At 37.8% G+C, this 23886-nt stretch overlaps 1 protein-coding gene across 6 annotated transcripts in view; it reads right to left on the reverse strand.

Moving 5' to 3' along the window:
• NCOA3 (nuclear receptor coactivator 3) overlaps positions 1–23886 on the reverse strand; it is a 121746-nt gene that overhangs the window by 60431 nt on the left and 37429 nt on the right. For 4 of the 6 annotated variants that reach the window (XM_024128331.3, XM_024128327.3, XM_024128328.3 and 1 more), the window contains one exon: positions 3028–3109. The exons of the other annotated variants lie outside the window; for them this stretch is intronic. The gene's annotated coding sequence lies outside the window, so the exon portion shown is untranslated. The remainder of the gene's footprint in view (positions 1–3027; positions 3110–23886) is intronic. 6 annotated transcript variants of the gene reach the window in all.

Below are 23886 nucleotides of genomic sequence, written 5' to 3' on the forward strand. Positions count from 1 at the left end.
AAAAAAAAAAAAAAAAAAAAAAGACTCCACACTCCCAATGCAGGGGGCCTGGGTTCAATCCCTGGTTAGGGAACTAGATCCCACATGCATGCCGCAACTAAGAGTTCTCATGCCACGACTAAGGAGCCCGCCTGCCGCAACTAAGGAGCCCGCCTACCACAACTAAGACCTGGCACAACCAAATAAATAAATTAAATATAAATCAATCAATCAATAATTTTAAAAGAATACAGGATTTACTCTCAGTCTTGGGCAAGACGGTTATGGGGAAGTGGAGAACTATATACAAATTCTTCACTCACTTTAAGTAAGTTTGTTTACTGTAGTGAAATGGTCAAACAATTCTGAAATTATTTTAGATGTATTATAGGATAGAGCAAAAGAGTAGATGTACTGACAATGTTGGGAACCAGAGCTCTCATGGCATAAAAACAAACGTTAAGGGACTTCCCTGGTGGTGCAGTGGTTAAGAATCCGCCTGCCAAAGCAGGGGACATGGGTTCAATCCCTGGTCCAGGAAGATCCCACATGCTGCAGAGCAACTAAGCCCATGCCCTACAACTACTGAGCCTGCGTTCTAGAGCCCGCGAGCCAAAACTACTGAGCCTGTGCTCTAGAGCCCACAAGCCACAACTACTGAGCCCGTGCACAGCAACTACTGAAGCCCGTGCACTCTAGAGTCCATGCTCCACAACAAGAGAAGCCACCACAATGAGAAGCCTGCGTGCCACAACGAAGGCTATAGCCCCCGCTCGCCGCAAACTACAGAAAGCCCGCACACAGCGACAAAGACCCAATGCAGCCAAAAATAAATAAAAAATTTTTTTAAAAACAACATAAAAATATGAAATGAGAGGTGCAAAGAAAGAACCCTGTAGATGTGCAGTGAAATTGGACATACTGACATAAACTCATGATTTCTAAACTACATATATTCCTGTTGCTATGAACGTGTATATACGAACAAGTATGTTTATGTATGTACGTGTATAGACATTCATATATTCCCTAGCTGTGCCACTGTAAGGGTCAAGAAGAGAAGACAACCCAGAAGCAAGAAGGACACCTACCCTCTACCACCCAGGGATCTTGGTCTCTAATACTATTCTCCACAAGGACACAGGAGCATGATTAAAAGAGCTCCACTGGGAATGGAATGAGAAAATGACCATTTTGGAACCATTACGGCAAAAAATTAGATCAGACGAGAATCATCAATGAATGCTAAATCTAGGGCAAACTGTGACGAGAATCGTGGTACCAGCATTGTCTCCCCCACAGACTGCTTACTGCTTGCAAAAGAAGGGAAAAAAACTATACAGTGGAGAAATCTGGCAACACCTTGGCCAAGTGATCAAAATTAACATGCCAATGAGGGACAGAGACACCATGTGCCTCCAGAAGTTATGCATCTTTCTCAGGGGATCATATCACCTATGCAGTATTCCAGCCAAGAACGCATAACCACATTCTAATTGCAAGAAAACTTCAGACAAACAGAAAATGAAGAACATTCTAATGAGGGGAAGGGTTGTGTTCTTCAAAAATGTCAATGTCATAAAAGACAAAGAAAGGCTGTGGAAATATACCAGGAAAAGGGAGGCTAAAGAAAAATAATAACTACATGCAGTATCTGACCCAAGACTGGTTTCTGCTACAAGAAGCAAGGGAAATGCTGTGAGTGACCTTATTAGGTCAACTGACAAAACTGGAATATTTTGTCTGGATATAATACATTTATTTGTATCGATATCCATTTATGAAGCTCATAACTATACGATGGTTATATGAGAGAATGACCCTATAAAGCAGAAGTATTAGGGGAAAGGAGCACACTATATATAACATACCCTCAAATAGCTCAGAAAAGAGAGAAAGAGAGAGAAGGAAAGAGTAAAAGCACACATGAATGCAAATAATAAAACCAGAGAGTGTATCTGGCTAAAGGATATCTAGATGTTTTTCATACTCTTATTTTTGTAACTTTTGTAAATTGGAAAGTATTTCCAAATAAAGTTTTTTTTAACATAAATACTATGGAGATAGTTCTCTACTATGTTCAGAATATAATGGGTCTATACAATAATTAATTGAAGGATTTTATAGGGAAATAGCAAGAGCTGAGGATGGAGGCTTAGATAAATTCCCAAAGGACTGTTTCAAATACAAGAGAAGGGAGTTTGTACTTTTTTTTTCTGTAAGCCAGGGACCAGTAGCACAAAGCTTAGAACAGAAAAGAGGCTTGGTTAAAGGGGTATATTTAAGAAAATTTTCTAGCAAACTTTCAAGTAGGTAGAAATACTACAGATAAGAAGCAGTTAAAGGACATTTGGACAAACACAAGCATGAAATTAAGGGGTCTTGGCCTAGGAAGCTAAGATTGGTAACAGAAAGTTGAACAAATACAGGAGACATGAAAACAGAAAACCAGATAAGACCTGTTTACTAAATATATCAAAGGGGGGTAGGATTCAAAGATGACTCACATTTCAAGCCTAGCTAACCAAGAGAATAATAATGTTACCAGCAAAAAGAAATTTAACTAGCTAAGAAAAGCATAACTGCTTTCTTAGCTATCAGACAACTTTTCTATTCTCATTTTTCCTATTCTGATGCAATAATAAAAGTCAGGAGAGGAGTTAGATGAAATGTTGCACACCAGCACAAGCAATCCGGTGAAACTGGTCTTCACAAGGTGAAATAGTCAAAATGCGTGGGGCTGATTCAGATTTTGACTATGTGCCATTAAAATACTCACACATAAAGGAAACAGCGGGCAGGTGATAGTGTCTCATATTAAACCGTAATATATAGTTCCGACCCTTCCCCCAAAATTTATGTTTGTTTATAGAATACACATATATATTCACTTACTCCAAGTCCCTTCATTCAACTAATAGTATTATTAAAGAGGAAAGCATGAAACATAAAATAAGCTCAAGATTAAACCATAAATCAAGAAGAGGGCAGTACCTTCAGAGGGTGAAGTCAGAAAATTACAAAAGATCCAAAGTAAAACTGAATTACCTGGCTAACCAGTCAGATGATGTTCAAGTAGGAGTTTATTTTTATTGGTCTCTGACTCCACTGTTCAGCAAGTATTTTGATCCTGAGGACAAAATAAAAAAAATAAAAAAAAAAAAAAAGAAAGAAAGAAAGAAAAGGGTGTTGATTTTTATTGCCCTTTCTTTATATAAGTACTATTATTAGTCACACACAAAATAACTTTTCCCACCTTTCCCTTCCCTGGACATAAGAAACAAACAATAACAACAAAAAGCTATCAAGTATAAGGCCTTGGCCTCTTCCTGGGAATTTGAGCTCGATGCCTTATTTTGCCATATATTACTACTTCTGCTAAAAAAAATTTTTTTTTATAACAAAAATAAAAATCAGGCAGGGCATACACAATACAGTCCATCACAGTTTGTAAACATGAATAACACAAAGTGGAGACAAAGGAGATCACCTTCAAGTCCTGAAAAGTGATGAAACCAGCTGGGTAATTTGAACTTTGGACGTTCCACCAGTCCAAAAGGAATGTTCAACAAATTAACAATTTAAAATAATATAGGACTTCCCTGGTGGCGCGGTGGTTAAGAATCTGCCTGCCAATGCAGGGGACATGGATTCGAGCCCTGGTCTGGGAATATCCCACATGCCGCGAAGCAACTAAGCCCGTGCACCACAACTGCTGAAGTCCGCGCACCTAGAGCCCGTGCTCCGCAACAAGAGAAGCCACCACAATAAGAGGCCCGTGCACCACAACGAAGAGTAGTCCCTGCTCGCCGCAACGAGAGAAAGCCCGCACGCAGCAACGAAGACCCAATACAGCCATTAATTAATTAATCGATTAATTGATTAATCGATTAATTAAATATAAATATCCTGTCAGAAGCTAATTAAATACTGAAGTCCAAAAAAGATAAATACCCACCAGATGGATGGATAAAGCAAGCGAGGAGAAGGGTAAAACAAAAAAAAGCCCTGGATATTTTCTTCCCCTCTAGGAAAGGGTGCATCATTTGAGTCACCAACAAAAAATAATTTTAAATGGGAGACAGGTTAAGTGAGGGGCAGTTCTTCGAAACAAACTGCAATAAATACATGAACATAAAGAACAGCAGACTTTGCACTTGAGGAGATGTGGAACAGGCTCTAGTGCAACAAAAAAGTGAGCCAATAAAAACATTCAACATCACCTTATGATTTTCCAAATGTATCAATAAAGCAACAATCTAACTATTGCTAATTCTAGAGATATCTATAAAGACAAGAACCATAACTATGCCCTTAAATTAATAGCATTCATGCTGGAATTGGCAGGTCTGTTGAGAAAGGATGGAAGAAAAAAATGATATATTCACAAGTTCCGAGTAACAAATACATCACAGCCATGGCCAATCCGCATGTAGCATATAGAAGACAACCAACCACAATCTAGCTGTATGATGTGAAGGGTCTGTTGCACTTCTGAAACTCAAATTAAAGGTGCGAAAATGGGGGAATGGGGATTGAGGATGGAAGGATATCACATTATAACGTGGATCACATTAGGGAAAAGAGGAAAATCCAGGTAATATATCAGTGCCATGCAATTAAAGTTATAAAAGGAACTGATATATCTAGTACCAGGTCTATTGATAAGCACAGTAGTCTATAGCTTATAACTGAGATACATGCCAGAAGTAAGGTGGTTCTTGGGCTACATCTCAATCCACAATAGTATAGCTAGTTGTTAGCATAATGGCTAAAGGGCAGAAGCTTCAGAGCCCACCAGATCTAGACTCAACCAACCCCCCAGCTCTTTCACTTACTGGTTAGGAACCCCTGGGTCAACTAAAGACATCTTTGAGCCTTAGATTTCTCATCTTAAAATGGCTATCACACCTCCTAAGGCTCTTGTGAACATTAAGTGAAAATGCTTAAATTACTTATTAGTACCTAGTATATAAATGCTCAATAAATAAAAACAATTATTAGCCAAACAAGACTACCTCACACATAATATAACAAGAATTACCAAGCACAGTGAAACTAAAAAATAGGAGAAAACACAATCATCAGTTTTAGTTTTTAAATGAATTCAATGTTTTATAACGTGAATTTTTTTTTTTTTTTTTTTTTTTTTTTTCAGTACGCAGGCCTCTCACTGCTATGGCCCCTCCCGTTGCGGAGCACAGGCTCCGGACACGCAGGCTCAGCGGCCATGGCTCACGGGCCCAGCCGCTCCGCGGCATGTGGGATCTTCCCGGACCGGGGCACGAAGCCGTGTCCCCTGCATCGGCAGGCGGACTCTCAACCACTGCTCCACCAGGGAAGCCCATGCTACTGTTTTTGAAGCTGTATAAACTTAATAAAAAGAATTTTCTCTTTAAAATTTATTATTTAATCCATAATTATGTGTTCAAGTAAATAAGGAAAAATGTATTTGGTACCCAAGAGAACATTGGTAATACACTGATGACAAACTTTCAAAAATACCATAATATTTTTGACAAGGGGAGCAGGAATTATTTCAAATTACAGCATACACAGGCCTAGTAAAGTAAGGACAGGGTTAAAAAAAAAAAAAAAAAAAAAACCTGCCATGTATTACCACCTATCCTGTGATATACACTAGAAAGGAGCAAGCTGATTTGTCGTAATGTATTCTACACAGTCATTTAATAAGTTATAATAAATGTTTAGCTCTATGTGGAGCCAACCTGAAAATTTAAATGAGGCAGTTAAAAAAGAAGCCTTGATTTCAGAAAACCTAGTTTTTGGAAGTTCAGATTCTTAAAGTGATCTTGTGGGAGGCATCTAATTCACTTAAATGTTTGTTCTGCACCTATTAGATGTCAGGCGCTGCACAGGCACTCAAAAGTATAAGCAAAATATGGTTCCTGCTGCTAATTAGGAAAGGAGAAGCAGCTACAAATAACCACTATAGTTTCCGAAATGAAAACTGTGTTCATTCAGTAAGCATCTGCTGAGCATCAACCTGCTACGCTGCACCGGAGACCAGGGATACAAGGAAGAACCAGAAGATGAAGACAGAGTCTGATAATAATATTAAAGGAGAGAAGAGAGAAGGGCAGCCCTGCCTTTTTCATAGGATTGCTGTGGTAGCTATAAAGCACTATCTACAGGTGAATGAAAGACAAATCCAAAACCATTTACCTCAGCCAAGAAAAAATAAAGGGGGGAGAAAGAATTATTAACGAAATTTGAATGTACAGATAACTTCTGCAATTATTTTCCATAGTTAGAACCGAAATGCCATTTGAGTTTCTTTATAACAAAAGACAAAAGCAAAGAAGAAAAAAACTTTTGTAAAATGTTAGTTATTTGTGTAAAAATCGTGAGAGACAGAGGAAACATTAATGGGGTGTATAAAGGTTGCTGAATATGAAAGCTATTTTTACTTCAACACATTCAGGAAATCATGCCATACATTTTGCTTGCACTACAATACTATCCACTGATGAACAATGGCAGTAAATATAACCATTCTGCATTTTTTAAATTACCTTGAGATTAAGGAGAAAACTTTAAAAATCCGGTTGGCAGACCAGTTTATTAACAAGCCCCGTATCTCTGGCTGAGCTGTAGTTAGTAATGACATGGTTGCTAAAACAGGCATGAAGCCAGCCGCTTGCTGGTGCTTGTTCCACCCACCTCCCTCTCCCCCATCTCCTGGAAAAACTGCATGCAGTGCTGCACGATCACACAAAATAAATACAGGAAAGGGGGTGGGAGGGGTTGGGTGGAGAGGTGAGCTGAAGCTCTGGGCTCCACCAGTGGAAGGGTTCCACAAGAATTGCTACAGGGTCAAAAGTTTACTGTGGTTTCAATTTCACCTTTTAGCAGCCAATCAGGAAACAGAGACTGTAAGATGACCCTCAGGCTGCAAATGAACATTAACTCATTGGCCACCAGAATTGCCTGTATTCCTTTTCTTGCAAGGCTTTCTTTTTTCCTTTTTTTTTTGGGCGGGGGGAATGGTAGCAGAAGAGGCGGCAAAGAACATTTTAAGTTCAAGGTGATGATTTTATTGAAGACCATGTATTTTAAACAGGTATTTGAGGGGAGAAATGATCGAGTAATTTTTCTTGAAATTATCCTGTAGTATCTAACAAACCAATCATTAATGCTGGTATCTAGACAAAGGGTGAACTTAGGCAGGTTAAAGAGACAGATTTATCTCCACGAGGCTGCAATTCTAAGAACAATTTACAATATGATGAAAGATAATGCTGGTTATGTTTCCAGTAAATGCTTTAAAAATAACTCAGATATTGAAGACATGTAATCAAAGTATTTATCTAACCCCAATTTTTTATTTGCATAGATTCTCCACCTCCTCTCCTAATCATTAATATAAACGTGCAACATGCCTGTACTTTTCATACTGTACATCTACCAAAATGCAGGTACAGCTCGTAAGGTTTAAACTTTCTTTTCCTGTATTTCTCTCCTCAAACAGTTCGGTACACAGAAGTGACTCCTATGTACAATAAACTCAAGAGTGAACCCCTTGGCAACAGACTCAACTACTCTCCAATTCTTTTTTTTTAATGTAAATTTCTCCCAAATGGATCAGTAAACTAATCCATTACTCTTTCCAACATTCTATATTTAACATTGAGCAAGGTTAAAATGAAGAATTGTACTATACACACCTTAACTACCCTACATTTAAAAACTAGATTTCTGTGACGCGTTACATGATAAAAGTGAAAGAGGTGTATTAACTGCTCTATCATAATGATCAGTTCAATACTAATAAGCAATTGTGTGAATTTATAGTTAGAATATTTCTCATTAATACAATAGGTGGTCGAATTTTAGCAGTCTTGTTGACTTAATTTTAAGTTATATTTATAAGGCCCTGTAGGTGCTACCACTACCTAAGAAAATGATTCCATGTAGGGCATTAGTTTTCTTACCCACACCAACAGAGTAAGACACCACAGTCATTTCTGAACACCCAAAGATAACCAATATACAAAAGTATCTTACTTAATATATAACTACTAAAGGGCCCCAAAATAAATTCATAGGTATAAATTTTGCACAGCAATTTCATGTAGTTAAGATAGTAAATAAACTTGATCCTAATGTAGAGGGTTTTTTTAAATTCAGCATTAAAACAAGTAATTTTCTAGTAACAACTCCCAAACCTTCATGATCTAAGTTTATGCATATTTGTCTATAAAAAGTCTTTACTTTTAAAATCTAGGTGTGTTTTTAAACATGGTTTGCAGAAGCTCTTTTAATGTATTAAATTGGAGGAGTCTTCTGTACATCTTTTTACAAGATGGCCTCATTCTGAAAGAAAATGGATGCGATAAAATTTTACATCAAGTCAGCATGTTAGCAAGAAGCTTTTTGTGTGTTCTGAATTTGATTAATACAAGCCAAGGTCACTTCCTGAAAGATGCCTACCATTGCAGCTGCAGGCAAACTAGGCTCCAGTGTAAAGCTGGGGGAAGGGAATGGGTGATGGCATTTATTAACACTGAGACGGGCTTCCATCTCCACCAGCAGCAATTTAAGGAGGGGGAACAAGAAGATCACAGAATTCCTGGCATATAAAGATTAAAATATTTGCACTCCTTAATATTTAAAAACAGAAATTTAATCAATATATAATACTCATGTCAAAATTACATCAAAGATATCCTCAGCACTACAATACATTAAAACATTTCACTTAATACTATACAAATCATCTAACACCAGACACTCAAGTAAACTTAGCATGCAACACAAAAAGACCTGTACTTGCTATGCAAAACGCCTACAAAGGCAGATACAGGCCCTTGAAGAAAACAGAATCAGAGATTCAAATTGCTCTTATCTAAAACTAACAGTGGCCTAAAAGTCATGAAAGCAGAAATCCAAAACACAAAAATCTGTATTGCAAAGTATCTGCAGAAGTTTTGTACTGTAATTCCATTTAATTTTCTTCTTACCAGCATGAATACAAATATTATGTCTCTGTGCTCAAAAACATCATCAAGATATACATTATCAGCAACCAGAACAAACCTTCTCCCTGAATAATTAATAATAGCAAAATTTAACTGAGCAGTTACTATGTACAACTAGGAAACTATATTAAGTACTTCACCTGTCCTCTTTGAAGTCCATATACATTTCAACTAACTGGATAAAATATTAGGTAGAGTCTGGAAATCTACACGCTCCTTATAATTTTCTGTATGTAACCTTGGACAAATTAGATTGATTTTGTGTGCCTCATTTTTTCTACCCACCAAATGGGAGATATGCCTGAACCAAGATTTTCCAGAGATATATCATCAGCAATGTGCTTTTAATGATTGTACAGTAAACACAAAACCTGGCCTTTATTTTTTTTATTCATCAACATGTTCAAAGCCCTTATGTTTCTATTTTCTACATAAATTGAGAATATAATTTTGTCCCTCTCTTATGCTCCCCACTCCTTCATTTTGATTGAAGTTTGTTTCAACTTCAACAACAACAAAAATAAACAGATGTTACATATGCAAGTTCAAACAAATTGATGCTGCTTTTTTTTTTTTAAAAGTCTTATACCTTTCAGTGACTGGCAGGCAAAAACTATCATTTAATGGGCACAGAGCTTTCTACATACCTAAAGGGCTTTTTTAAAATCATCTTAGGAAAAGGAAGGCAACCAAGCAAAAAATACTGTGAGAAGTCCTGAATTCAGAGAATCTAGTAGCTGGGTATGGCCAAGGAAGGCATTCAGAAGAATTTAACAAGACCTAATCATATGCCTTTGAGATAGAACAAACTCTAAAAACAGACTAAGGGTAAAATTAGTTATTCAAACTCCTTCTCCCCAGGACATCTTGTGAAACACTGAGGGGGAATAAATTTTTCCTCAATTTCTCCTATCCTCTATATTCTTTCTTTCCATCACATGACTTATTCCAAAAATAACTCAGAACAAAGCATAGAGTTAAACAGTAGGTAGCTAGCTTCTTGCCACAGACCGACCAGGGTATGGAAGGTACAATTTTCCCTCGCATCTCCAACTAAATCATTCTTCTCCCCTGGTTTTATCCAAGTACCCAATGCAGTCCTCACTTGGCAAATAAGACAAACTACATTGGGGATACAGCAGTAGATGCCTGGTCTTCCTCCCGTACTAATGCAGCTTCTGTGCCAAAAATAGAACCTAAAAGGAAATACTGACTATAAAATAAAAATAAACAAAATATTGGCCTGCATGTCTTCTTGCTCTGTCAGAGTGGTTCACAGACATAAGTCTGAGAATCACTCTTTAAGATTCACAGAGTGTTTAAAAAAAAAAAAAGATTCAAATATTTTCTGTGGCTTCAAACCAGATGGACCAGCTATCCCATAATTGAAAATTTCTGTTTAAAAAAAACACAAAGTAGTATGACACATAAAATGGTATTATTAATCAGTAATAATGCAGCTATGCCATATGCTTATTCTTTGAAAAGCACATTAGACTATAAGCCCCAAATGCAACTCTCAAGTGAAAAAGCCAGTATGTTGTCATCACATTCACTTCACAATGTTTGCTGAAATTATATCATATTCCACAGGACTGCTATACCAGGTTCTGTGGATATAATGGTAAACAAGACACAAGGCTCTCACAGAAGTCCTTAAATTCAGAGAGCCTCATTCCTGGGCAAAGGAAGGTGCTCAGAGGAGTTCAAAAAGACCTAAGCAATGAGATAAAATAAACTCTAAAGATGGACAAAGGATAAAATCACAGAGCTAACATTTTACTGGACATTAACAATACACAAGATATTTCCAGAAAGTGATTAAGCCACAAAGGAAATAAATAGGGTGTGTGATATAAAAGAGGAGGGAGGTAGGAAGAGGGAAGGTCAGGGAAGGACTCTCTGAAGATGCAACATTTAATCTGAGAGCTGAAAGAAACCAACCACGAAAAGAGGGTTCCAGGCAGATAGCATTGTATATAATAGCACTAACAGATAATGAAATTTATATATTTATGTACATAAGTAGATATATAATTTTTTTTTTTTTAAGCCATGTGAGGTTTGTGGGCTCTTAGTTCCCCAATCAGGGATTGAACTCCGGTCCTTAGCAGTGAAAGCACAGAGTACTAACCACTGGACCACCAGGGAATTCCCATGAAATTAATAATTATTAATGATAATAAAATAGATAATTGATTAAGTCTAACAGTCTCAACCTTCTTCCCACTTCTAGTCTGGGACCCACACTGTAGGCCAACAGAAACTTGAAAATTATGTGCTAGTAACCTGCTTCATTTTAAAACTTACGTTTAGGGCTTCCCTGGTGGCCCAGTGGTTAAGAATCCACCTGCCGGGCTTCCCTGGCGGCGCAGTGGTTGAGAGTCCGGCCTGCTGATGCAGGGGACACGGGTTCATGCCCCGGTCCGGGAAGATCCCACATGCCGCGGAGCAGCTGGGCCCGTGAGCCATGGCCGCTGAGCCTGTGCGTCTGGAGCCTGTGCCCCCCAACGGGAGAGGCCACAACAGAGAGAGGCCTGCGTACCGCAAAAAAAAAAAAAAAAAAAAAAAAAATCCACCTGCTAATGCAGGGGACATGAGTTCAATCCCTGGTCCGGGAAGATCCCACATGCCACAGAGCAACTAAACCCATGTGCCACAACTACTGAGCCTGCACTCTAGAGCCCACGAGCCACAACTACTGAGCCCGAGTGCCACAACTACTGAAGCCCACGCGCCTAAAGCCTGTGCTCCGCAACAAGAGAAAAGCCACTACAATGAGAAGCCCGTGCACTGCAAGGAAGGGCAGCCCCAGCTCATTGCAACTACAGAAAGACCACTGCAACAACAAAGGCCCAACACAGACAAAAATAAATAAATAACATAAATTTTTAAATCATAAAAAATAAATAAAACTTACATTTAATAAAAATCCATACTTAAAGCCAGTATACAACATAGCTTTCTAGAAAGTATTATTCGTAATAGATGGGACAAGGAAGTATTACTAAAAACGATACTTAATAGATTTAGAGGAAAAAAACAGATTCAAATTCCAGTTCTCCTAATAATAACGTTACCACCACCACCCATTACTTCCTCTATAAATTACGGAGAGCACCTCTTACCCTACCTATCTCAAAGAGCAGTTATGAATGACTGAGATCCTCACTGCCACCCACATTGTCAGAAAAAGCCATGTCTCTTAGTGGAAAAAAACATACAGCCCATCCACTCATTAAGGGAGACTCCCAGGGCCTCACACTTGAGTGTATTTGTTATTTAAACCCAGATTATTAGAATATTGTGTGTATCTGGCTTCCCAACTTTACAGCAGATTAGAAGGGAAATACTACTAGAAGCAACGAAGTAGTAACAACAAGAAAGCAGAGCTGGGCTTCCCTGGTGGCACAGTGTTTGAGAGTCCGCCTGCCGATGCAGGAGATACGGGTTCGCGCCCCGGTCCGGGAAGATCCCACATGCCGTGGAGCGGCTAGGCCCGTGAGCCATGGCCGCTGAGCCTGCGTGTCCGGAGCCTGTGCTTCGCAACGGGAGAGGCCACAACAGTGAGAGGCCCGCGTACCGCACAAAAAAAAAGCAAAAAGCAGAGCTAACTAGCAGGCAAAAGATAGTAAAGGAAAATAGGTGAAAAAAACTTTTTTAAATTTAAGAATAGCAAATACAAAAACTCTTAAAATTAAAGTGGCCTAGACTCAGTCATTCAACCTAATTGTGCTCCGCAACGGGAGAGGCCACAACAGTGAGAGGCCCGCGTACCGCAAAAAAAAAAAGCAAAAAAGCAGAGCTAACTAGCAGGCAAAAGATAGTAAAGGAAAATAGGTGAAAAAAACTTTTTTAAATTTAAGAATAGCAAATACAAAAACTCTTAAAATTAAAGTGGCCTAGACTCAGTCATTCAACCTAATGAGAAACACTCCTGTTTAATTCAGGAGGTAGAAGAGGTGTCACTCACAGCAAAAAATAATAAAAATAATATTCCTAATGTCCTGAATCGTTAAGGAAAGATTAAATACACTTAGCACACTGCTTGAAAGGGGGAAGTTTGAATACGCTTAAGGATTTCAATTTCTGAGGGTTAATTTTTTTTTTTTTTTAAACAAGCTCTGTGCTATAATGGTTGTTTTTGGCTATGCACAGCAACCATCTGGGCTTCTCTGCACCATTCTGTTCTATTCCCAGCCACTCCCCATTGTGGTGCTTAGAAGCAATGGAAGTATTCACAAGGCAAGCAGCAAAGGTTAGAAAACCTGGGACTTAGATGATCAACAGTTTAGGCAAGAAAGGGCTTCCACTAAGTACAACACAAAATCCAGAAGCCAAAAGAAGTTTGTGGGTTTTTTTTTTATTTTGGCCACACCATGCGCCATGCGGGATCTTAGTTCCCCAACCAGGGATCAAACCCACGCCCCCTGCATTGGGAGCTCCGAGTCTTAACCACTGGACTACCAGGGAAGTTCCAAGAAATCAATACTTTTAAACATATTAAGAATTATATTTAAAAAAACCCATAAAGTTAAACATTAACTGGATAAATTCGGTACAATTTGAACACCAAGATAATAATGGTAAAGAATTATAATCTACTGAATAAACTAAAATTTCATAAATCCACAATAAATATAAAAATACACAAAGGGAAAGCTCTTCTTTACAGCAGAGAGCCAACAAATATAGAAGGAATGATAGAACTGGAAAATCACCATTTGGAAAAGTCATAATCATCATTCATTCAAGAGGCAACAATCATCAGTGGAAGGTACAACTAGTGCTATAAGTTTACGGAGTAATAGGGTATTTCCATAATCACAGACTCAAAACCTCTAAACCCCACAGCAAACTTTACGGCTATCTCCCAAAAATAACCTTACAATGGAAAAAGTAGCAGACACCACTGCAACCGAATGGTCAATGCTATTAGCATCGTCAAAGATGGGACTGATCTGGTTAGACGGACTGAGAGCACATCATGTCCATGGTATTCCTCCCTGAAAAGTGCAGAACTTGAATCTAAACATGAGCAAACACCACACAAGCACAAACTGAGACTTTCCTAACATAACTGAAGTATCAATGTCATGAAACAAAAAAGCAAGCAGAAACTGTCCCAGATTAAAGGAGACTAAAGAGACATAAATGAATGCAGTGCACGCAATCTTGGATTTCCCTTCCCTCTAGAAGACATTATTGAGACAACTGGTGAGATCTGGATAAGATCTACAGATTGTGTCAAAAATAATTTCATGATTTTTATAATCATAGTGTGATAATATTTTAAAAAGTCCTTGTTTTGAGAAAATAAAATATTTAGGAGTAAAGAAGAATGATGTCTGCAACTTACTCTCAAACGGTTCAGAAAATATACTTTTTTAAATTTTAAATGATAGGAGAAAGCAAATATAGTAAAATGTTAACATTTGAAAAATGCGAGTGAAATGTACCCTGGGAGTCTTTATATTAATCTTGCAACTTTTCTGGTAAGCCCCAAATTAAGAAGAAATTAAAAAAAAAAAAAAAGATGCAGGGGGCACAAGTTCAATCCCTGGTTGGGGAACTAAGATCCTGCATGCTGCGCAGAGTGGCCAGAAAAAAAATAATAATAAATAAATAAATGTTAAAATTTTTAAAAATAAAAGATAAATAACAGACTGGGAGAAAATACCTGCAGTGCATAAACAGACAAGGAATGAAAACCCAGAATACACAGGAGCTCTGACAAATTAGTAAGAAAAGACAACACAAGAGGAAAAATGGGCAAAGAATCAAAATAGGCAGTTCACTGTAGTACAAATGGCCAATAAACACATTAACACATGCACAAGTCTTCCAAGGATTAGGGAAATGTAAAATAAAAACAATGAAAGAAAATTATACCAGTTGGCAAAAATTAGTAATTTTAAGCAAGTATCCTTTAGGCTCAACAAGCCCATAGCACAAGTACATCAAGATACAAAAGATATGTACAAGGATAGTCAATATAACACCCTATAAAAGAGCAAAAAAAGGGAGGAGGGAACAAATAATGAGCATCAATAGGGGAATATAAACTAATTAGATGCAAGCTCCTTGAGGTAAAAGACTAGCACATTTTGTTCACTGATATTTGTCCCCAGTAACTGACACATGACAAGTACTCTATATTTGCAAATTAATGGATAAATGGTTAAAGAAAGGACACTCAAAATGGTGTATTATATAGCCATTGAAACAAACACAGTAGATCTACAAAATAATCACCTAAAAAGATGCCCATGAAACAACTAAAAAAAAAAACTTGCAGGCAACATATAACATGATTGTTTTAAAGTATGAGAACATGTCTACATAGATACATCTGCTTAATCTTGGGGGAAAAGTAGAGAAAGGTACACAGAATTTGATGAGTGATTAAACTGCGAGAATACTTTAACTGCTGTACTTTCATTACGGAACAGAAGTTCCTGTGCCACAGGCCCAGTAGCTGTGGTGCACCGGCTTAGTTGCTCCATGGCATGTGGGATCTTCCCCGACCAGGGCTCGAACCCGTATCCCCTGCACTGGCAGGTGGATTCCTAACCGCTGTGCCACCAGGGAAGTCCCAGGGGAGAAGTTTTTAATAGGCAAAATTTGGGGTGAGAGCTGCAGGGTGTGTGACTTTCTTCTGATTGGTTGGTGGTAAGGTAACAGAGCAGTGTTCCAGGAATCTTGTGCTGAGCCAGAAGTTACCATCCTCCACCTGGGTGGGGGACTTAAGTTCCTGCAGAAGATATTATGTATATTCCTTCAGGAGGAACTAGGACCCAGCCCCAAGGCTGTACTATTGTTTCTTGACTGCTCCTCCTTTCTTTCTGCATTCCCTCCCTTCCCTGATTAACAACTGTTTGATTCTGCCCTTTGGAACTCAGGGAAGATCAAAGAGGCTAAATGAAGCCTATTTCCTACAAACAAGAAACAGGGGACAAGGAAAGGATTTGTACCAGGGAGGGCCCCAAGGGTCCTTCTCCGTTTCACTTTGAGAGGTGGGATTATGACTTTGTGTTATCACTATGTTTAAGTAAAAACTAATTTTTTAAAAATATTTATTTATGTATTTATTTGGCTGCACTGGGTCTTTAGTTGCAGCAAATGGGATCTTTGTTCCCTCGTGCGGGGATCTTCATTGCAGTATTTGGAAACTTTTCTTTTTTTAAGCTGCAGCATGAAGGGTCTTCAGTTGTGGCATGCAAACTCTTAGTTGCGGCATGTGGAATCTAGTTCCCCGACCAAGAATTGAACCCGGGCCCCCTGCATTGGGAGCACGGAGTCTTAACCACTGGACTACCAGGGAAGTCCCAACACTGAATTTAAAGAAGATGCCATTTTAAAAAATTAAGCTCTACAAAATGTTAAACTTCCTAATGTAATACAAAATGAACAGATTAGGAAAACAATTATGTAACACACACCAAGAGTCTTAAAAATCTCTGATCCAGATTCCACTTCCAGGAGTCTATCCAAATGAAGTATTAGAAATGCAGACAAAGCTTATGTACCAAATGTTCACACCAGCATTACTTTTAACAATTATAAAACAGAAGTAGCCTTTAAAATATCATTTAAAGTTCTGTACAATTACACATAAAAGGAAGATGCAGAAATATATAGAAAATATACACACAGGAAAGAGAAGAAAAATTTAGGAAATGGACCAAAATATTATCCCCAAGATCACTAGGTACCTTTTCCCACTTTGAAATGGCCCACAAATTTCCAAAATTGGCTTGTTTGGCTTTTAAAACCACACAACAATATGCAGCATGTGACAAGGTTGTAATTTATTTATGTATAAACATTCCTAAACCTTATTTTACATTTGAAATACAAAATACTAACTCCTTACCTAAGTCAGATATCAAGCCCACTTCCTCAATTGCCAATTTAAACCCCCCCCAAAAAAAAAAAATCAAGACAAGTCACAAATTGGGAGAAAATATTTGCAAAACATTTATCTGATAAAGAACTTGTATCCAAAATATACAAAGGACTCTTAAATAACAACAATAAGAAATAACATAAGCAAACAACCCAATTTTACAATGGCAAAATATCAGCGGCTCCCCTGGTGGTCCAGTGGTAAAGAATCCGCCTTCCAATGCAGGGGACATGGTTTTCAATCCCTGGTCGGGGAACTAAGATCCCACATACCACAGGGGAACTAAACCCACACGCTGCAACTACTGAGCTCACGAGCCTCAAGAGAGCCCTCATGCCGCAAACTACAGAGCCCACGTGCCCTGGAGCCTGCATGCACTGCAAAGAGAGAGAGAAAACCCTCGCGCTACAACTAGAGAGAAGCCCAAGCAACGCAACAAAGAGATTGCTCACTGCAACGAAAGATCCCACATGCCTCAACGAAGATCCTGAGTGCCGCAACTAAGACCCGATGCAGCCAAAAAATAAATTAAATAAATAAATGTTTTTAAGATTTAAAAATAAAATGGCAAAATATCTAAATACCTCACCAAAGAAGATATACAGGTGACAAATAAGCATATGAAAAGATGCTCAATATCATGTCTTTGAGGAATTACAAATTAAAACAAAAATGATACCACCACACATCTATTAGAATGGCTAAAATCTAAAAAACTGACAATAACAAACACTGATAAGAATGTGAAGCAACAGGAACTCTCATTGCTGGGGGAATGCAAAATGGTACAGCCACTTTAGAAAACTGTTTGGCAGTTTCTTACAAAGCTAAACATTATCTTACCATATGAGGCAACAATCACATTCCTATTTAAATACCCAGCTGACTCAAAAATATGTCCATACGAAAACCTATACACAAATGTTTATAACAGCAGCTTTATTTATAACTGCCCAAAACTGGAAACAACCAAGATGTCCTTCAACAGATGAATGGATAAACTGTCATATGTCCACACAATGGATTATTCAGAAATAAAAAGAAATGGTCAAGCCAAGAAAGACATGGAGGAACCATAAATGCACAGTGATAAGTAAAAGAAGCCAGTCTGAAAAGGCTTCATACTATATGATTCCAACTATATGATCTTCTGCAAAAGCCAAAACTAAAGAAACAGTAAAAAGGCCAGCAGTTCAGGAGAAGAGGAGAATGAATAGGTGAATCATGGGTAGCTTTCAGAGAGGTAAAACTATTCTGCATGATACTGTAATAGTAGATACATGACACTATGCCTTTGTCAAAACCTACAGAACTATAAACACAAAGAGTAAATCTTAATATAAACTATGGATTTTATTTAATAATATTGTATTAATATTGGTACATTAATTATAACAAATGTACCATGTACCACACTAATGCAAAATGCTAACAGGAGAAACGGGTGGGGGCAGGGAGGGATGTGGTAGAGATGCAAATAGGGACTCTGTACTATCTGCTCAATTTTTCTATAAATCTAAAACTATTCTAAAAAAGTCTATTTTTTTAAATCATGAGAACTACAAAGAAATATGCTACTTTATCAAGTGGATATCTAACACCAATTAAGCAACAAAGTTTTGTAACTTTGTTTTTTTTTTTTTACAACTGAGTTGTATAAAACTTTCAAAAATAAGGCTGCAGAATTTCTTTACCATACCCTCACTTCTATAATGCTACCCAATGCTCCCAAAAGGAAAAGTAAAATGAAAATTTTTCAGTGAAGACAATGCAATGTCTGGTTCATTAATCCAAGCATGTTAAATTGTTTAAACAATAGCTTAAGTAATAAATTTAAACTTGCTTCAATAATAAATTTAAACTTTGTTCAACAGGGAAGATTTTTCTTTTCTTTTCTTTTAATATTTATTTATTTATTTTGGCTGTGCCGGGTCTTAGTCACGGCATTCAGGCTTCTTAGTTGCGGCATGAATGTGGGATCTAGTTCCCCGACCAGGGATCAAACCCCGGCCCCCTACATTGGAAGTCTTACCCACTGGACCCCAGGGAAGTCCCCGGAAGACTTTTCTTTAAAATTCTCACACAACTGTCTTTGCAATATCATCTGCATTTTTTTTAAAGATTTTTACAATTTTCCCCACCAATTCAAAAACATTTATCAAATGCCTACTACATACCAAGCTGAATATACTGTGATAACCGTTTTTGCCTTGTCAAGGAAATTTACCTGATTTTTCCAATGAAAATTTCCTCCAATAAATGTTTTTTTGAGGACTATTAATTAAGTAGCGGGAAAATACAATATTCAGATGTTACCAAAACATACTGCAGAATTACAGATTGTTAATGATTCACACAAAAACGTCAGAGCTATCTTACCAAGAAGAAATTTAACTTACTAAATACAATAAGCACAACCATGCAGTTAAAATGAATCAGAAAAGGGAATTCCCTGGCAGTCAGGTGGTTAGGACTCAGTGCTTTCACTGCTAGGGCCCAGATTCGATCCCTGGTGTCGGGGAACTAAGATCCCACAGCAGCACAGCCAAAATAAAAAAACAGGAATCAGAGAAGAAAATATTTTAGACCATTTTCACAGGCAGCTCTCCTCACCCTCATCGATAACCTGAAGTAGCTGGGTAGATTCACACACAAAAGGAAAGAACAATACTGACCTTGACAATTCCTAATAATGACAAAGTCTGTAAGTACCAAGTGAGCACTTAAGGTCTCGCTGTTTATTACACAAATATCTTTTCAGACACGCATAAACAGGAAACTCCACTTTATCACAAGTCTTGGGGAATATAAAAGTTTGCACAAAGGCAGTGCTTCCAAGCACTAGAGTGGGAAAATTTGTTCAGGCTTTCAAAATAAAGACATTAATTAGAACTTAAAATTTCCATTACCAAGAGACTTGTAGAATACAAGTAGAAAATATAGCAATAACACTTGTCTTTTTACCGTACTATAAATTAATTATGATAATAATATACATCAACTTATGAGGAAAGTATCTCATTTTGCAGGTAAGAAGGGACTCCAGAAGCTGTGATTTGTCCATTCTGTTGAAGCACACCCTCAAGTATGCGAAGATACTGTCTGTGTTAAGTGGGAATTCCTAACATAATAAAAATATCCTAAGTAGATTTAAGGCAATCAGCTTAAGCTAATCTGCTGATATTTAGCTATATTAGAGCCATTAAATTAGATTCATTCAGGTTAAAACCCAGCAAAAACTCAATTCTGTAAGTCCTATACAGGCATACCTCAGAGATATTTCAGGTCAACTTCCAGACCATCATTATAAAGCAGACTCACATGAATTTTTTGGTTTCCCAGTGCACATTTGTAACTGTAAACAGTTATGTTTACACTATACTGTAGTCTATTAAGTAGGCAATAGCATTGTATCTAAAAAAACAATGTACATGCCTTAATTTTAAAATATTTTATTGCTGGGAATTCCCTGGCAGTCCAGTAGTTAGGACTTGCGCTTTCACTGCCAAGGTCGCGGGTTCAATCCCTGATCGGGGAACTAAGACCCCACAAGCAGTGAAGTAAAGTAAGCAAATACATAAATAAATAAATACTTTATTGCTAAAAACTGCTAACCGTCATATGAGCCCTTCAGCGAATCGTAATTTTTTCTTTGCTGGTGGAGGGTCCTGCCTCCATGTTGGTTGGCTGCTGGCCGATCAGGGTGGTGGCTGCTGAAGGCTGGGGTGGCCGTGACAATTTCTTAAAATACAACAACAATGAAATTTGCCTCGTCAATCAACTCTTCCTTTCACAAACGATTTTTCTGTAGCCATTCAATGCCGTTTGACAGCATTTTACTCATAGCAGAACTTCCCTCAAAATTGGAGTCAACCTTCTCAAACGTTGCTGCTGCTTTATCAACTAAGTTTATGTAATATTCTAAATCCTTTGTTGTCATTTCAGTCAAGTTTTCCACATTATCTGGGCATGGTTTGTGGTGCCCCAAAACAATTACAATAGGAACAAAGATCACTGATCATAGAGCACCATAAAAAATATAATAACAATTAAGTTTGAAATATTTCGAGATTACCAAAATGTGACAGAGACACACAGACTTTCTTGATGCAAGGCTGCCACAAACCTTCAATTTGTTTAAAAAAAAAAAAGGCAGTATCTGTGAAGCGCAATAAAACCAAGTATGGCCATACTAACATTTCAATTAGAAAAAGTTATTAAAAAACAACTATAAACAACTTTCTAATCACATTCTTCTTTCTTATCAAATATCAATGAAAAGCAAAAGCAAAGTAATATTCAAAAATAAGACCACCACAAGTCCAATGATACTGAACAAGTACAATTACTTAGCATCTAACATAGCCCCTAACCCAGAATAGCCCAAATTGAACTTGCATTCTTTCAAATCACCAATATTTGTTTATCCTTATATTAAAAATAGTTTTTGCAATATCTAATGTAATCTGCTTAAAATCTTTTTAGCAACCACATCATTTACCAAAAAGCTTAATCATTTTTTTTAACTAGAACTATTCTGTTAGATGTCATCTTACAGTTCATATTCATTAAAAAATACGGGATACATTACTTGCCCAAAAAGAATTTATTCAGTGTTTCCGTAGATGCCTTAGATTGAAAACTAGATTAAGAAAATCTGGGTAGCACCACATATTAACTGATCTTTATTATATGAAAGATTGTGTTTTGTATACAAGTAATCCCAAACAACTTTTACCCCTGTTGTCACTCCAATTATTTTCATTCATCATTTTGAACCTAGAGAAACAGATTGTTTATTTTAAACTAGATCCTACCATAAAGAGACGGAACAGAACAAACATTTACTAGACTCCTGCAGGTGCACAGTTTTTCACTCACTGTCCATGGATAAGAAAACTAAAGTTCGGGTAGGTAGACTAACTTGCTCAAGGTCTCACAACTGATGGAACAGGGATTAATCAGAACTCAGCATCACCTGAATTCCAAGTTCATGCTTTTTATAGTACCCTTCCCCCCAAATTTTAATTGTACTAATCACTGTGATTATATAAATCTCAACTATAAAATTACCCAACAGCAACTACTTTGCAATTGGGTAGGCGGGGGGAGCCCACAGGTAGAAAATAGATACCCAAGAACTACCTAAATCTGAACTTTTCCAATATGTAACCAAGGGATATTAGAAGTATAGTCTCATCCCCTCCCTGTCAGAGTAAGGAATCTTAGAGACCTAGAAAACCATTAGTTGGCGACCAGATCCTGCCAGAATCAGAAACTCCACCTCCCCACTCACCGCTTGAAGTACTTCCCTTATCACTCCATCTGTCATAGAGCAGCGATTCTTCAATTGTGGTCCCCAGACCAGTCCCATCACCAACACCAGGGAACTCAGAATGCAAATTCTTGAACTCTAAACCAGAACTGTAAACTCTGAAGGTGGGACCTGGCAATCTGTGATTTAAGCATTCAAGTGATTCTGGTATGCTCTAAAGTTTGAGAACGACTGCTATGGAGGAAACCTGACTGTTTAAAACAGACCGCCCTAGGGCATAAACTCCTGCACACAGGAGTTAACTCCTAAAAAGAGAAGACAGACTGAGTTAATCCTCCCTTCCTATAGTCTAGTCCAGAACAGTGCTTCTCAAACTTCAGGAAGCAGAACGACCTGTGGAGAAAGGAGTTGTTTAACAACTTCCCAGGCCCCACCCCCAGAGATTACAACTCAGTAGGCCTGGGATAGAGGCCTTCTAACATCACCCAGATGACACAAATACCGCAGAAAAGCAGACTATACTTTTGAGAAACAGGACTAGAGCAAATCCTCTGTGAGATTTCACATAGCCCAACATGAAGAACATTTCCATCCTTCCTGCTTGCTCTCTAAGATTCTTAATCTGCTCCAAGATTATTTTTGAAAGTCACAACCAGTTTTGTATATTCAATCCCATTTCTCAAAATACATCCACAAGGTTAAGTTAGGGTTAACATTTAATTTATTCTCTTTAGAACAAAATAATACCCAAAAAATCCTTCAAAAGGGCTTGTACGGAAGTTTAATATGATTCAATAAAATATGTTATGTGGCCACAACAAAAGAGTATCCTATGAGATACCACAAAGAACACCTGAACTGAGATCTCAGTTCTATCAGGAGATCTGCCACTTGTGTGACCTTAGAGGGAAATATGAGGAAATAATGACGCATTGTCTTTTTTTTTTAATATTTTATTTATTTATTTGGCCGCGTTGGGTCTTAGTTGCAGCACACGGGATGTTTCATTGTGGCGCTCGGGCTTCTCTAATTATGGCACGCGGGCTTCTCTCTCTAGCTGTGGCGTGCAGGCTCAGTAGCTGCAACGTGCAGGCTTAGTTGCCCCGCGGCATGTGGGATCTTAGTTCCCCAGATAGAATCGCGTCCCCTGCATTAGAAGGCGGACCAACAGGGAAATCCCACAAGTTGTCTTTCAACAGCTTTTTATATAAACTTATGTGAAAATTCCACTACTACATTCCATAATGGCAACACTCAGACATCCAAAAACATGTAAAACTGAGAAAAGGTGTATGTTAGACTTATAAAATTCTGATCATCACCAAAATTATCTATTTTATTCACTTACTATTCAAAAAAGTTACTAAATGCCTACTATAAGCAAACCAGGAACTCAGAGACACAAGATGCTCTTAAGAGTTCATGTCCTGCACCTCCCTCATTCCATGGTATCATTATAGTTTTTAATATCTCTCAAATCTATCCAGTTCTTTTTAACCCCATTCCTACTACCCTTTAGTGTCCAGGTAGGACATATTCCCTGGATTACTCCAAAAGTCTACCTTTATTCTAAAGACTTCTCCTTGTATGTAATGATCCAGCCACACTAAATAACCTACCGTTTCCCAGAGGACAGCCCAACTGCTCCAAGTCTTTTTGCCCAAGCTGCTCCCAGTTAGAATGCTATTCTACTGACCCATAACCCACCTTCAGTTTATATG

Source organism: Physeter macrocephalus, chromosome 14, assembly GCF_002837175.3.
Source record: "Physeter macrocephalus isolate SW-GA chromosome 14, ASM283717v5, whole genome shotgun sequence".
NCBI classification, from domain to species: Eukaryota; Metazoa; Chordata; class Mammalia; order Artiodactyla; family Physeteridae; genus Physeter; species Physeter macrocephalus.